Source organism: Thamnophis sirtalis, unplaced genomic scaffold (assembly GCF_051295495.1).
Source record: "Thamnophis sirtalis isolate CommonGarterSnake01/CBP01778 unplaced genomic scaffold, rThaSir2_p1.2 scaffold_6, whole genome shotgun sequence".
In the NCBI taxonomy this organism is placed as follows: domain Eukaryota; kingdom Metazoa; phylum Chordata; class Lepidosauria; order Squamata; family Natricidae; genus Thamnophis; species Thamnophis sirtalis.
Genome location: NW_028261386.1, coordinates 52,701,617 through 52,716,829, shown reverse-complemented (window position 1 = coordinate 52,716,829; position 15,213 = coordinate 52,701,617). Strand labels below are relative to the sequence as shown.

The window sequence follows — 15,213 nt, the reverse complement described above, 5'->3', positions numbered from 1 at the left end:
ACCATTTTCAATCAAAGAAGATGGACTTGTGATAAAGCAAAGAAATATTGAGGGAAAATTCATAGTTTAATACAGAAGATTCTTAAAGTAAATATAAGGATTAGACCAGAGATCTTTCTTTTAGGCTTAATGGACAAAGAATTGAAAAAACCTTTCCTGTTATATTTGCTGACAGAAACAAAATTGCTTTATGCACAAAAATGGAAAGATACCTTAATTTCCACAATGGAAGAATGGTTGGAAAAACTGATGGAACTAATAGAGATGACTAAATTAACTTTAATCAAGAAAAGAATACATTCAACTTTGACTCTATTTGGAAACTGCTTCTGGAGTTTGCACTTGAGATGGAAAAAAATGAAAGGCTGACTTTGAGTTTTGCTGATTAGATAAGATTGTTGTTATAGAAACAGCTAATAAATTATCAAGTATATAAAAATAAAAAGATGAGGCTGTAATATTTGTTATTTTACTGCACTAAAAATGTAGAAAGTCAATGCTTTTCTTTCTTTTTTTGTCTTTATCCTACACCTCTTTCTTTTCTCTTTTCCCTCCCCCATTTTCCCACTATTTTCATTTGTATTTTATACTTTGATAAGTTTAATAAGAAATATTAATTTAAAATGTTATTTTACAGTATTTGTTCTGAATCCATTGTATTGTTGTTGAATTAATAGTAAAGTTAAACTACAGATAGTTCTTGTTTAGCTGCTATCTCAGATAGACTTTTCCGAGTTAGCGTGGTGATGAAAAAATAACATTGGAACCAATCCTTGTTTTTATGACCTTCACAGGTCTGTAAAGCAAAGGAAAGTTGAAGTATAGGTAGCGCTCAACTTATGATCACAGTTGGGAATAGAATTTATGTCATAGGCTGTTGACCGTTGCAGTTGTCAAATTATCATGTGACTATATCCGATTTTATGACCATTTTATTGTGGTGGTAAGTCAAGTCATAAGTGTGTATCCAGCTTAATTAGTGGTGGAGGGTTTGTTTTTTTGCTGGAAACCAGAAAAATGCACTATAAATCACGATTATGTGACTACAAGATACTGCAAGTCATAAATGGAAGCCAGTTGCCAAGTGCCCAAATTTGCAATCATGTGACTGTAGGGATAGAGTGGTTAAAAGTTTGAAATCAAGTTATAACTGATGTTTTCAGAAGCTGTCATTGGTTCAAATCATCATTAAGTAAGCAGCTGTAAGTTGAGGTCTACCTGTAAATTTATAAACATAGTTGCAATTTTACTTAGCAACTACTTTGTTTAACAATCAAGTTGCCAGTCCCAAATTCTGATTGCTAAATAAGGATTACTTGTATATAGCATTCATGATAGCTCCAGTACAGTAACAGCCACCTTGGTTGTATCATAGATTTTCATACTGACCTGTCTTACTTGTATCAAACAAAGTTTCTCTCCTGAAGTCGTCCATGTATTTGAAGTTAAAACTGTTTACACCAAATAATTCCTTTACGATTTGCGCATAAATTCCCAGTCTATCATATCCTTCTTTTAGCCAAATACTGAACATTCTTTTCTTGCCTTAGCTGTTGTCTTTGGCTATAAGAATCAGTGTTTCCATTTTAAATAAAGTCCCTGAGTCTTTAATAGCACATATCCAGTTTTTGAATAAACATTTGCTTTTTATCAAAACAGCTGTTTTTAGTCACTTTAATGTAAGCTTAATCAGATGGAATTAGTTAATAATCAGTGTGTGTGTGTGTGTGTTGTGTATGCATAGAAAATCTTAAAGCTGCATTGCTGTTCTATTTTTGACATATGAATATAATCAGCACATTTAAAATGGAGGTGTACTCCAAGTCAAAATCATTCAAAAAAAGTAAAATGTTAGGTTAATATTATATACACTGTTGTATATAATGATTTAACTTTATAAGATGCAACCTATATTGTCATGGGGATGGTGGTGGTAAAGGAAGCAAGGGTGAAAGGTACATAGTGACTTGTGACATAAACTCCATCCTGTACATACTTGTATGTGTAATTGTCTGTAGTAATCATGATCTCACAAAGGACCTGTTGTCATCCTTATAGCTAGCTGTGGCTGCCTTTATTATCACGAGTGATGCTCCAGCACCATACTGCTTGGGTGCCATGAGCATTATTATTCTCCAAAGCCCCCAGAGGGCAGGACAATAAGCAATGGATGGAAACTAATCAAGGAGGGAAGTAACCTAGAACTAAGAACTTTCTTGACAGTTAGAACAATTAATCAGTGGAACAACTTGCCTCCAGAAGTTGTGAATGTTCTAACACTGGAAGTTTTAAAGAAGAGATTGGACAACCATTTGTCTGAAATGGTAGGGTTTCCTGCCTGAGAAGGGTGTTGGACTAAAATAACTCTTAAGGTCCCTTCCAATTCTTCTCTTCTCCTCTACTCTAGGCAGTTGTGGCTAGGAGCCTTTACGCAACCAGTTGCAGCCTTTCTTGGACCACGATTCCCTGTACTCAGCTGTTCAGTCCCTAATTATCTCATGACTGGACTATTTTAATGTGCTCTACATGGGGCTACCCTTAAAGAGTATTCAGGAACTACAGCTGGTGCAGAGTGCGGCAATGTGGATAGTTTGGGTGTGTGTGTGTGACACTGCTCTGTGAGCTGCAGTAGTTACTGGTGCTCTTCCAGGTGCGAAATGTTGGTAATCACCTTTAAAGCCTTCATGCCATGGGTCCAGGTTACTTGAGGGACCATCTCACCCTACTGGGACTGGCCCATACCAGTCATGGTGGCAGAAGATGCTTGCCGTGGGAGGCATCAGCCCCAGCATTCCAACTCTCCCCCACTCTGTCACTGCCCTCCCCTTGTCTCTTTGGTTGTAAGGTTTGATTTTAACATTTTATGCTTTAATTAAGATGTAACTGTAAGCCGCCCAGAGTTATGCTATGGTAAGATGGGTGGCCAATAAATTTTATAAATAATAAACTGTTATTTGTAAAAATAAGAAAAGCTAGATACAATAACTTAAGGTGGCAAACATTTAAGTTCCTCTACAAGTTTAGGTTTCATGAGTTTCATCGTTGCTACAGTAGCAGATGGTTTAAGCCTCCCAATGTGTTCACTCTAAGAGATGATCCAGGGTGATTACAAAGCCATGACTGTCAAGCTTTTGCTTTTACTGTATTTGCTTGTCTTTTCAGTCATTGCCATGTTCTTGAATATTCCTCTGACTTTAAGTTTACATCTATCTTGGCATCTCAATCCAAGTTGCCATTTTTTTCATTGTCTGTGTTTTTCTTTGGGATTATTGATTCACTTTTGAGCTGATTGTCCAAACCCCTTCTTTATATTTTAAAAAAAAACCATTCAAAACAGTCTTTTAAAATGTATTAACAAATGTTTGTTAACTCCAAAATAATACTTCTCGGAGTAAATGGTGATACACTACTGACCAAATATAAAAGCTTCATGTATAATGGAATGGACAATTTGATTCTTTTGGCCTTGAGCTTGTGAAGAATTAATACAGGATTGATGTGTGGAAACCTTGACAAATGTCTCTGCTTACTCAGTTAGCTATTATTAATATTTGGAAATTCATTATCTTTTTTCCCTTTGGAAGTAGTTTAGGTCTGAACAAGGGTGAAGAAACTGAAGCTATTATAGAAGAAATAGTTGCCTCAGTCCATCCCGATGTAAGGGTTGTTAAAAGAAAAACAAATACTGATGGTTGGGAATTCCAATGATAGCAATAACAATAACATTTTGACTTATATACCACTTCACAGTATTTCACAGCCCTTTCTATATGGTTTACAGAGTCAGCATATTACCTACAACAATTTGGCTCCTCATTTTACCGACCTTGGAAGAATAGAAGGCTGAATCAATCTTGAGCAGGTCAGGATCAAACTGCAATTGGTTACAACTGCTTCAGGACTTCCAGGATTGGATCCAGGAGACACCAGCATTTATGCAAAAATTAAGCACCTGAATTCTTCAGCACAGAGCCTAAAATTCAGTACTCAAAATGACCCAAGCACATCACAGTTCAAATCTGTAACCACAGTAAAACTCAGGACAGAATTTAGCATCAGTGTAATACATTGAAACACATATTGGATAGATGCGCCAATGCCTAAATCAAGCTTTCTCAATTTAGTCTTTGAAATGCTGCATGCTAAATTCCCCATTGTTCTCCCATCAATGGTGGTTGCTATAACCCAAAGCCATCTGACTCCAGATTGGAGAAACCTGATCTAAACTTTCACCCTGGGAAAATACAAGGAATCCTCAACTTACGACCACAATTGAGTCTAGAATTTATGTTGCTAAGTGAGCAATTGGTTAAGTAAGCTTTGCCCTATTTTACGACTTTTCTTGCCACCTGTGAAGTGAATCACTGCAGTTGTCAAATTAATAGCATGGTTGTTAAGTGAGACGACTCCTGGCTTCCCCATTGACTTGGCTTTGGGATTCCCCAAAGGGGATCACATGGTCCCAGGACACTACAAACGTCCTAAATATGGGACTAAATATGCACCAAAGACAAATTCCTTGTGTGTACAATCACACTTGGCCGATAAAGAATTCTAAATTCTAGAATAATATGAAGCATCCAAATGTAAATCACGTGAACATGGGGAATGCTGCAAGGGTCGTGTGAAAAATGGTGATGTCACTTTTTCAGTACCGTTGTAACTTCGAACGGTCACTACATGAACCTTTGCAAGTGGAGGACTGCCTGTATTGTCCCATTTCGAATATGAGTACAGATTTAGGTCAGCCATAGGAGTTGCCTCGGTGCCCACGCCCGGTCTCATCCGCGCTACGACCACCCGGTACATCTGGAACGCCGCTCGCCTCTCCCTCGCTACCCAAAATGCAACGCGTCAGGGTCGAGCGTTGTATTTCGGGCAATCGAAGATGGCGGGCTGCACAGGCTGAGTGGAACCGGGCGTCGGCTCGGCTTGAATTTACAAACGCCGCAGCCTTCTCTCCCTCCTTGGAAAATTGTCGGTGAGGAAGCTGGCGGTGAGGGAATACGGAGGGCAGGCGGTCAGGTGTCCTCGACACGGGGGTTCCTTCGGCTCCACCTTACCCGCCCTCCCTCCCGCCCCCACCCACTGGTCCAACCGCCCTCGAGGGGTAGCTGTAAAGAACCCGATCTTTTAAAAGCAAGTGGGGGGGGGGGAGGGAGAGGATCCAGGGCCGCGGCAGGAGTAGGCCTGCTGTGGTTAATAACCTGTGCTACCTACGTTCATAGTCCATTAATAAAAGGTAGGCGAGGTCCTCAAGGGAAGCTTCCTCGTTTTCTTCCAGGCAGCGATGACTCGAGATGGGGGGGAAGTGTTGAATTTTGACAAGTAAAAAGCCCTGCTGAAAATGACGGGACTTGGCATTTCGATCGTAGTGGTGTATATTTCTTATCATTGTTGTGAGATGTCATTTTAGGCTCTTGGGAGAAGTAACTGAATAGAATGGTAGGAATCCGAAGAAAAGGATCTAGTCTTGAATTGCAAATAACAGACTAATATGGCATTTTCTTTGGCTATTACAAAGCATCATATCCTTAAGACGGTCAGCAAATTTCTACTAATCTGGCCCAATTTGTTGACCAAATTACTACACTGTTGTAAAATCAGACAGGTGGACAATAGTTTAGGTGCTTAATCTTTGCATGAACACTGGTGTCTTCTGGATCCACTCCTGTAAGCCCTGAAACAGTTGTAGCTGATTGTAAGCTCAGTGTGCTGACTCTCAAAGCTCTCTGGGAGAAGGGCTGGTGAAATGAACCCCCACAAAGAAGGTGCATTTGAGCTGTGACACCTTACCTCACAGAGTAGTAGCTCCTTATGAAATTATTAGCACAGATAAATAGCTATGATTTTCCTGTAAAATATCAGATTCTTGCCACCTGTGAAGTGAATCACTGCAGTTGTCAAATTAGCAACATGGTTGTTAAGTGAGACAACTCCTGGCTTCCCCATTGACTTGGCTTGGCAGAGGACTGCCAAAGGGGATTGGGTATATTCTAGATCAGTGGTCCCCAACCCCCGGTCCGCGGACCGGTGCCGGGCCGTGGAGTACCTGGCACCGGGCCGCGCAGCGGCCGGGGGCCATGATCGCTGCTGCCTCTTCACCCACACGCGCAGCCTGAGATCAACCCCGGGACTCGAACCCGAGAGCCGCCTCTCCGATCCAAACCCCACTCCCACCCCGGCCGCCCGCCCGGCCGCCTTGGTAGCCCGTGGAGACGGAGCGCGTTCGGTTCGCCGCTACCTGGGGGTGCTGTCCCCATGACGTCACCGCGGAGTCCTCGCCTCCTTCCCTGGCGAGGCTTTCTCCCCGCCAGCCAATCAGAGGCCAGTCCCCGGGCAAGCGGGGACAAGTTGCTGGCCGGTTGAAGCAGAAGCGGGAGATTGGAGGGGGGGAGGGAGAGAGAGAGAGAGAGAGAGAGAGCGAGCGCTGGGCGGGTGGCAGCGCGTTCCACAGCGGACTAGGCGCGTTGCGGGCTGCCAACCCCCCCCCCCCACACACACACGTACACACACTGCCTCTCTGGCAATTGGCTGCCCAGGAAGGGAGCGGGGAGCTTTCACAGATAGGAACGTGATGGGGTTTGTTTCCTTCCCCCACTCCTGAGCCCTTTTTTTTTTTTTTTTTGCTTGCCTTCTGGGGTCTCCGCCGTGGAGCAGCCGAGGTCAGATGGGGAGGCGGGGAGAGAGAGAGAGAGAGAGAGAGAGAGAGAGATGGGCGGGTGGCAGCTGTCTGTGAAACATCTTCCCCTCCCCACCTCCTGGGCAGCCAATTGCCAGAGAGGCACGGTGGGGGTGGTGGGGGTGGTGGGGGTGGAAGGAAATAAAAAGAGAAGTTGCCCTTTCATTTTGCAATCTCTCTCTACGACCTTGTTTCATTCTCTTCCCTTTTGTTTCTTCCTCATTTCTCAATCTCAGCAACTTTAACACTTTTGGACTTCAACTCCCCAAATTGCCCAGCCAGCTAGAATAGATAGATAGATGGTGGATAGGTGATTGATAGATAGAGAGGGATGGATGGATGGATGGATGGATAAATAGATAAATAGATAGATAGATGATAGATAGATAGAGGATATATACACATACACGCATACACACATACATACACAGAGAGAGACAGAGACAGAGACAGACAAGGATGGATAGATATCACAGAAGTGAGTACACCCCCTCACATTTTATCAATATTTAAGTATATCTTGCAGCAGTTTAGACATTAATGGCTGGGGGCCATGATCGCTGCAGAACAATGCCCCCCCCACCCCTGCGCGCGCTCAGCGGGCCACGGTAAAATTATCAAAGGCTGACTGGTCCGCGGCGATAAAAAGGTTGGGGACCACTGTTCTAGATACTTTGGGATGTTGCTTTTCTGTGGATATCCTTTGAGTGTTTCTTTTTCTGTGGATGTATCCCAAAAAAGGGTTTGGACAAGCATTTGTCTGAAATGGCATAGGGTTTTCTGCTTGATCAGGGGGCTGGGCTGGAAGACCTCCAAGGTCCCTTCCAACTCTGTTATTCAGTTATTTTCAGGTCTACTTTGAAGTCATACTGAATTGAAAGGAAAAGTAGCTAAAAGGGTAAATAGAAAAATGAGCTTTCTGCTTAAGATTTATTTTAAATACATTGTTGCATTAGTTCTGACTGTTACTGTTTAAAACTTAAACTTGAATGTCCAGTGTTCATTTTCACCTAGAATGTTGAGAATTTGACTACAACTTCAGAGCATCATTTGCAGAAGTCTGGATTAATTTCATCTTGCCTCCTTTTTGTTTTTATTCTGTGGCCTGAAGCAATCTGCTTCAGGTGTTGTCTTCTATTGCTGATGTAGTTATGTAAATACTGTACATGACTCTCACCAGCAGATTGTTAATTTAGATGCAAAAAAACTTCAACAACCTCTCTCATCATGGAAGAGTGGGTGGTAGCTTTGCCTTTTGTGTCCCATCCTGGATTGAGTGCCCCTCCAGATAGTCATGTAATCTACAGATGTCTTGTGACCTCATGGCCTGACTATTGCAATGCATTCTGTATGGAACTGTCACTGAATATTACTCCGAAATTTCAACTGATACAGAATGCAGTGGCATGAGACTGCCAAGAACCTGACTTGGCATGGACAGATGACACTCTGCTTCATGCAGCCAGACATTTTTCATGGTGGTATTTAAGCAGATATGGCAGTTGTTAAGTAAACTCATCGTTTGCTATAGTGCATTTTTGCTGGAAACAGGAAGTAAACATCAGTTTCCAACAAAACAATTATAAATAGCAGTCATGTGACTGTACAGTATTGCAAATGGCTGTAAATACAGACTGTTGCTAAATGCCAAAATGTGGTTATGTGATTGCAGGGGGAACCACATCAGAACTTCAAAATCAAGTTGTAAATACCGTATTTTTTGGCGTATAAGATGCACATTTTTCCCTCAAAAAAAAAGAAAAAAGTGAAAATCCGGGTGCATCTTATACACTGAATACAGCATTTTTGGCCTCCTGAAACCCCGCCCCCTTTGAAAAATGGCCGTGCACAACCTTTAGGAGGCTTATAGAGTGCTCCATGGGCTGGGGAGGGCAAAAATGAGCGAAAAACGGGCCATTTTTTTCTTCATTCCCCCCCCCCAGCCCCCAGAAGCACTCTATAAGCCTCCTAAAGGCTATCCATGCCCTTTTTTGACAAAAAAAACGGGCCCGTTTTTGCAAAAAACAGACCATTTTTGGGAGGTCTGTAGAATGCAAAAACTTTTTTTTTTTCAATTTGCCTCTTCAAAATCTTGGTGCATCTTATACTCCGGTGTGTCTTATCCACCAAAAATATATTAGCTTTTGGGGTGCCTGTTATAATTTTGATTGGTCGTGTAAATAGATAGTGTAAAATGATCCACAGTCTTAGCAATAGCAATAGCAGTTAGACTTATATACCGTTTCATAGGGCTTTCAGCCCTCTCTAAGCGGTTTACAGAGTCAGCATATTGCCCCCAACAATCCGGGTCCTCATTTTACCCACCTCGGAAGGATGGAAGGCTGAGTCAACCTTGAGCCGGTGAGATTTGAACAGCCGAACTGCAGAACTGCAGTCAGCTGAAATAGCCTGCAGTGCTGCATTTAACCACTGCGCCACCTTGGCTCGCCCTAATTAGTCTTGCCTAATTAGGCTTATGGAAGGAACTAGAGTATAGGGTTAGGATTGTAGACCAATATTTTTCATGCCAAGGATTCTGGACTTAATCTGTGGGCGATGGTTGCACTGATTGGGAGATAAACAGATTGTGTAAAAGTGTTTGAGATGTTTTGAAATTAATTATTTTCAGTTGCATTTGTCCCAGATTTCTTGCCTTGTGTGTATATTTCTTCTTCATTGGCCTTAAATGTCCTGAAGCAGAACTATGCCTTCAGTTCTAAACTTGTATTTCATGTTAGATGCCTGTGTTTCAAGTATATGAAGCCCTTTTATATGAAGAGCTATTCACTTGTTAGGATTTTTTGTGGAGAAAATGCTCTCAGTTTGAGAACAATGAGCATCATATAGCAGCACTGTAATAGAGATAAAAAAAAGAATCTATGGTGCTCGTTATATTGCCAGTGAATGGGCTTTTCTTAACATCATTCAAAATACTGCTGCAAAATAAGTTGGTTCAGTAATACCCAGTTTAACAGAATAAGCTTGTGGAATCAGTTTCCTAATATGTTCTTGTGTGTTCTTTATATTTGTGGATTGGAGAAATTTCTAAAACAATTTTGGGAATGGGGACAGAACAGAAGGAATTTGGGAATGCCCACTCCATGAGCACAAATCTTCTTGCATAATATTTGATATAATCTTTAGGCTTTCTGCAAATATCTTTAAAGAAATGGAAAATATGATGAGAGAGAGGCAATAGCTTTTCATCTATGATGAACTTTAGCTAATTTGTTTTTTCTTTTATTCTTCAAAGTGTATCATTCTTGCAATCAAAATCATTCAGAAGAAAGATTAAGATCAATTTTTGTTCCTGTCCTCTATCAAATCCTGTCCTGTAGTTTTTGTGGGCCTTTGCATTTTGGCTGAATATCTGAAAACCTTGGACTTCCTTATCTCATTCAAGTACTAACTGGGTTTGACCCTATTTAGCTTTTTCAAGGTCAAACAGGGTTGTGTAGTTTGTTTCACCTACAGTGGTGGGCGGTTCTAATTGTTCAATTTTTTAAAATACTTTTTTGGAATATTAAAAATTGGGTTTCTAAGTTGTGCAGAGAATATAAATAAGTAGGGAAGTCTTCCTGTTACTGCACTTTTCCATATTTTATTCATTTATTTATTATATTATTAAATTTATATTGCCACCTATTCTCCCATGGCGACTCAAGGCGGCTTACATAATATAAAAACCACATCTAAAAACAATAAAACTAATTAAAAAATCAAATAAATTAATGTAATAAAATCATTCCCCCCCACACACCTCCCGCCCCAGCGACAGCCGATCACATGAGCCATTTAATAGGCTCCATCCCACTCTGGGGTTCCACAGGCTCGTTGGCAGAACCAGGTCTTCAGCACCTTCTGGAAGAGTATTAGAGTGGGGGCCATTCTAATCTCCAGGGGAATGATGTTCCAGAGAGAGGGAGCCACCACGGAGAAGGCCCTTCTTCTGGATCCCACCAGGTGTATCTCCTTTGGGGATGGGACCAGCAACATTCCCTGACTCCCTGTTCTAATGGGTCAGGTTGATGTGACCAGCAAGAGACAGTCCCTCAGATAACCTATGAAATATTCCTCTGAAATTTTTATATAATTTTTAACTTTATTTAGATAAATCAGTATAGGTGTACAAGCATGAGGCTTCCATATTTGAATTCATGGGATACATGACTTCGCAGTTATTTTCAGTTTGTTTTCAATGTATGCTGTGTTTTGCCTATATTTATGTTTCTTTAAATATTAATTTTCCTTCAATAAATGATTGCAAAAGAATAAACATGAATTCAAAAGTGATTGTTTTGGTTTGAAGTTTATATTTAAGTTTTTGGCAAGTTACTTTTTGTTAATTTTATCAAATTGTATCAGGAAAATGGGTGTTTTATAAAGCAGTAATTTTGCAGGAACAATCAGGATGATAAAATGATTCCATTAGCCATTGTAGACTTATAAAATTTTGAAAGGTAACCTGAAACATTTCCAGTCTGCTGAACATTTATATGATTATTACAGAAATAATCCAGATTCTTAAATATCTTCCTTTTTTAGATTTGTTTTCTTAAAACCTGTCTGCAAGGCAAAGAGTAATTTGAACATTTTTGAGTGTATTCTATCCAGAAATGGTTTGAGAATCTTTTTCCTTAAATGCTTCCCAAGACTTATTTATACAAGTCTTATGCAAGTCAAGAATTGCAAATAATTCATGGAAAGAATGGTCTATGAACAGGCAGTATAGAGAAGAAAAAGATAATTGCTTATCGGTGACAATTTTGTTTTAGACTGTTTAAAAATTGTTTAGTGTCTTATAAACACAGCATTTTGAATTATGTAGTGCAGCCTTTTGGAAGTAGATATAGATTCTGTAATGACATTTTTCCATTCATTTTATAAATAAATGTTGATCATTACATAAAACCTTTTTAGAGAACTTTAGGTTTCAAAAAGGAGCATTGGTACTTGTAATTTAAGACTACCAACAGTAAAAATAACCAAGTGGCAAGCTAATGTAGTTAATAGCACAACTGAAAATACAAAATGAATACAATATGATTTTGTTAATACAAAATATTATTTTCTTCCTGGAAACCATCAAGTCTGTGATTCAAATAAATTGAAGTTAAGAATTTGGAAGACAAGTTTGGAAATGAACGCAGGATAGGGTCCAGAGGTCTGTGGAAGTAATTTTGAAAGCTCGTAGAATGATTTGAATTTTCATATGTTGAAGTGCTCTTGGAGCTGAAAAGAGAGTTCTGAAGCAATTTGTACTTTGTTGTGAGAATCACAAACCGAATTCCACAAGAGTTAATGCAAACTCTCTGCATGATATAAAACAGCCACAATATTGAAATTATACCGAAGTTGTATATCTGTATGTAGCATGTACATTTATACAAAAAAACTCATTCAGAACCCAGTATAGTATCAAGCGGAAAGTATGCTGATATGCTAGGACTTTTTTTTTCTCAACTAAAGATTTTGAAGACATACTATATACAGGACTGATGAGAGAAAAAGCATCTCTCTATTTTTCATTCTGATGATAGAAACCTTTTATTCAATTCTGTTGTTAATTTGAAAAAAAAAGTTGTTAGCAATAGCACACAAATCATGGATGTAAACAAAACAGTTGAAGTCACAATAGAATGTACTGTCGAATAATAAACAGTGGTGTAGATACTCTTGGGCCTAAAACTAGTTTTATGAATACAGAACCATAGTTGTTCACTGTTAGCCTTTTGAGGTTTATCTACCACTTTATATATTTGGAAGTTCTTGATATATAGACATACTTAATTTATCCTCACTGAGCTCCTTGGGCAATTTTCATTGGAAAAAAATTAAATGCCTTCTATTAAGATACAACATTTTTGATAGTTACAGTAGCCATTTAGATCTGTTAATTTACTATACTTTTTTCTAAAAAAAATCATGCTAAACATTTAACTGCATACTCTAGTAAAGTTGTTGGAAGACAGAATATCTCTGTGAGGTCAGTAAATCCAGTGAAAAACTGTGGCAAGCTTAAGTTTAAACTTTGAAGCATAGATTTTAGCTTTCCAAAATACACAGATACATTTATGATCCTCAGTTATATCTGTTCTTATGGTCAGATCATTTGCACAAATTTGAGGAAAGAAAGTTCAAATATCTTCATTTTTTAATCTAAACCAATATATATCTCCAGAGTTAAAGACAAGTGTCTTTTCTGGTCCTTGGGTACCATTCCGTTTTGTTTCAGGTGCCAAACTTATTTTTGCTTAAATATTGTATTGCCACATTTTGTGCTTGGGGCCAGAGTAGTTTTGGGGCACCTAGTTAGAACCATACAACTGACTCTACTTAGGAAGTGATGATTCTTCAGTTCTTTCTCATAGGATTGTTTTACTCAGATATCATTTACAGTTTTATTTTTTACACTCAGTGTGGTAAAACATTAAAAATCAATAACTACTTGGATTTTGTATTTTCTTATATAAAATTCTAAAAATGGGGGGGGGATGGGAGCATAGATAGTCCTCAACTTATGACAATTGAGTCCAAAATTTCTGTTGTTAAGCAAGACAGTTGTTAAGTGAGTTTTGCCCCATCTTACAATGTTTTCTGACCCAGTTGTTAAGTGAATCACTGCAGTTAAGTTAATAATCCTGTTAAGTGAATCTGGCTTCCAAATTATGTTTGCTTGTCAGAAAGTCACAAAAGGTGATCATATGACCCTGGGACACCGTAACATTACAAATACATGTCAGTTACCAAGTGGATGACTTTTGATCATGTGACCATGGGGATGCTGCAAGGTTGTAAGTGTGAAAAATGGTCATAAATCATTTTTTTCTTTTTTCTTTCTTTTTTTAAATTTTTATTTCTCATATATACATTCACAATTATATGATCTCATAACTGTTATTAATAATATGTATTTGTAACAATTTTTCTCCCCTACAGTTGACAATATAATTGAAGTTGCTTTCTTACCATCCCATAAACCCATCTTATTTTACAACAATCCTACTTCTTCTTCCTTCCTTCCCTCCTTCCTTCCCTACCTCCTTTCCCCTTCCCTCCCACCTTTCTTCTCTCCTTCTCTCCTTCCTTTCCTCCTTCCTTCCCCCCTTCCTTCCCCCCTTTCTTCTCTCCTTCATTCCCTCCTTCCTTCCCTCCTTTCTTCTCTCCTTCTCTCCTTCTTTCCCTCCTTCCTTCCCTCCTTCCTTCTCTCCTTCTCTCCTTCCTTCCCTCCCTCTTTGAACAGTCACTAAATAAATGGTTGTAAGTTGAGGGCTACTTGTATGAGCCTGTAACTCTTAGCAAGTAAAATTTTCATCTAAAATGTATTTATTATTTGTATTGTAAAATAGTTGTTCCAGTAGACTTGAGGGGGAGGACACCTTTTTTCTGGCAAGAAGCAAGAGTAGATATAGTTTTGTAAACTAGGTCATATTAATGTCAGGGTTCGAATGATGCCCTAATTAAATCAGGAGCCTCGAGCCAAGCTTCAAAATAATTTCAGTTATTTATTAGGAGCTTGTTCCAAGTGAAGCCAACTCTGATCCAACGTAATTTACATTCCAGCTCTGATCCTGTTTCCCCCCTCCCTCCAAGGTGTGTCATCAATCACATTCTCCAGCAATTTCGCCGGTTGTATAGATCACTCCCCTCTGGCCACTGTGAGTAACCCCGGAGACAGCTTTGACAGAGATATGGATGGAATGTGATTTTGTTTTGACTGACTTACTGCTTCACTGCACCTGCAAAGTTCGTTTTCCCATCCCCCCTGCCTATGGCAACCCGAGAGCAGGTAAGGGATGCTTTGCGAATTGACAATTAACTTTCCAACACCAAAAATGAGATTAAACTTTTAGACTTGTTGAGTATTAGCTCTATCTTTTCTCCATCTGCCCTCCCCCAGTCTATTTTTGTGACTTAGACATCTTGTTCATAAACTAATTTGCAGTTTGTTGAAATGACTATGCAACTCAGTCAGAATTACTGGTACTTCATTGCTTCTGTAAGGACATAGGAGGAGTGAGGACTGCATGACTGTAGTATAAAGTATATAGTAAATGGCGTGTGAGAAAGCTAGAAACATGAATATCATTTGGTGGGTGGGCATCACTTTAAAAAGATGTGATTGCTCATTGGTGTGAGTTGCATTTGATATCCATACAGACTGCCCTTGGATAATGCAGCATATCCTATAGTCTTTTCCCTGCTTCCTCCAAATACTTATCTGTTCCCATGCCAAGCACCTCCCATGCCAGCACAAAGTTTTCCTTTGTGTTGCTTCTCAGTGTAGTAACCACACCTCTTTGTTGCATTTAATCCTCTTCAGCGCATTTTAGTTCCTGTCTTGGACAATGAGTGCCTTTCCTATTATCCTACTTCCTCTGTTGCCTGTTTTTATTTCTCTTGAAATATTCCTTCTCCATTTGCTAATTTAAATTCTTAAAGCTGCTTTCAGTACAGTTAAAAAATTTTCTCAGAGAAAATGTTTCCATAAAATAGAAAGTTGTTCTGAACATAAGGTTTACATTTATTTC

The 15,213-nt window shown here is 39.4% G+C and overlaps 1 protein-coding gene across 4 annotated transcripts in view; it reads left to right on the top strand.

Moving 5' to 3' along the window:
* Nucleotides 1–4,862: 4,862 nt before the first annotated feature.
* Nucleotides 4,863–15,213, top strand: part of LCLAT1 (lysocardiolipin acyltransferase 1) — a 74,159-nt gene continuing 63,808 nt past the window's right edge. The window contains exons 1-2 of one of the 4 annotated variants that reach the window (XM_087717883.1): nucleotides 4,866–4,981; nucleotides 14,246–14,340. The gene's annotated coding sequence lies outside the window, so the exon portion shown is untranslated. Of the gene's footprint in view, nucleotides 4,982–14,245; nucleotides 14,472–15,213 lie in introns of all 4 variants that reach the window. The other 3 variants (XM_087717881.1, XM_087717882.1, XM_087717880.1) reach the window with 3 other exon arrangements.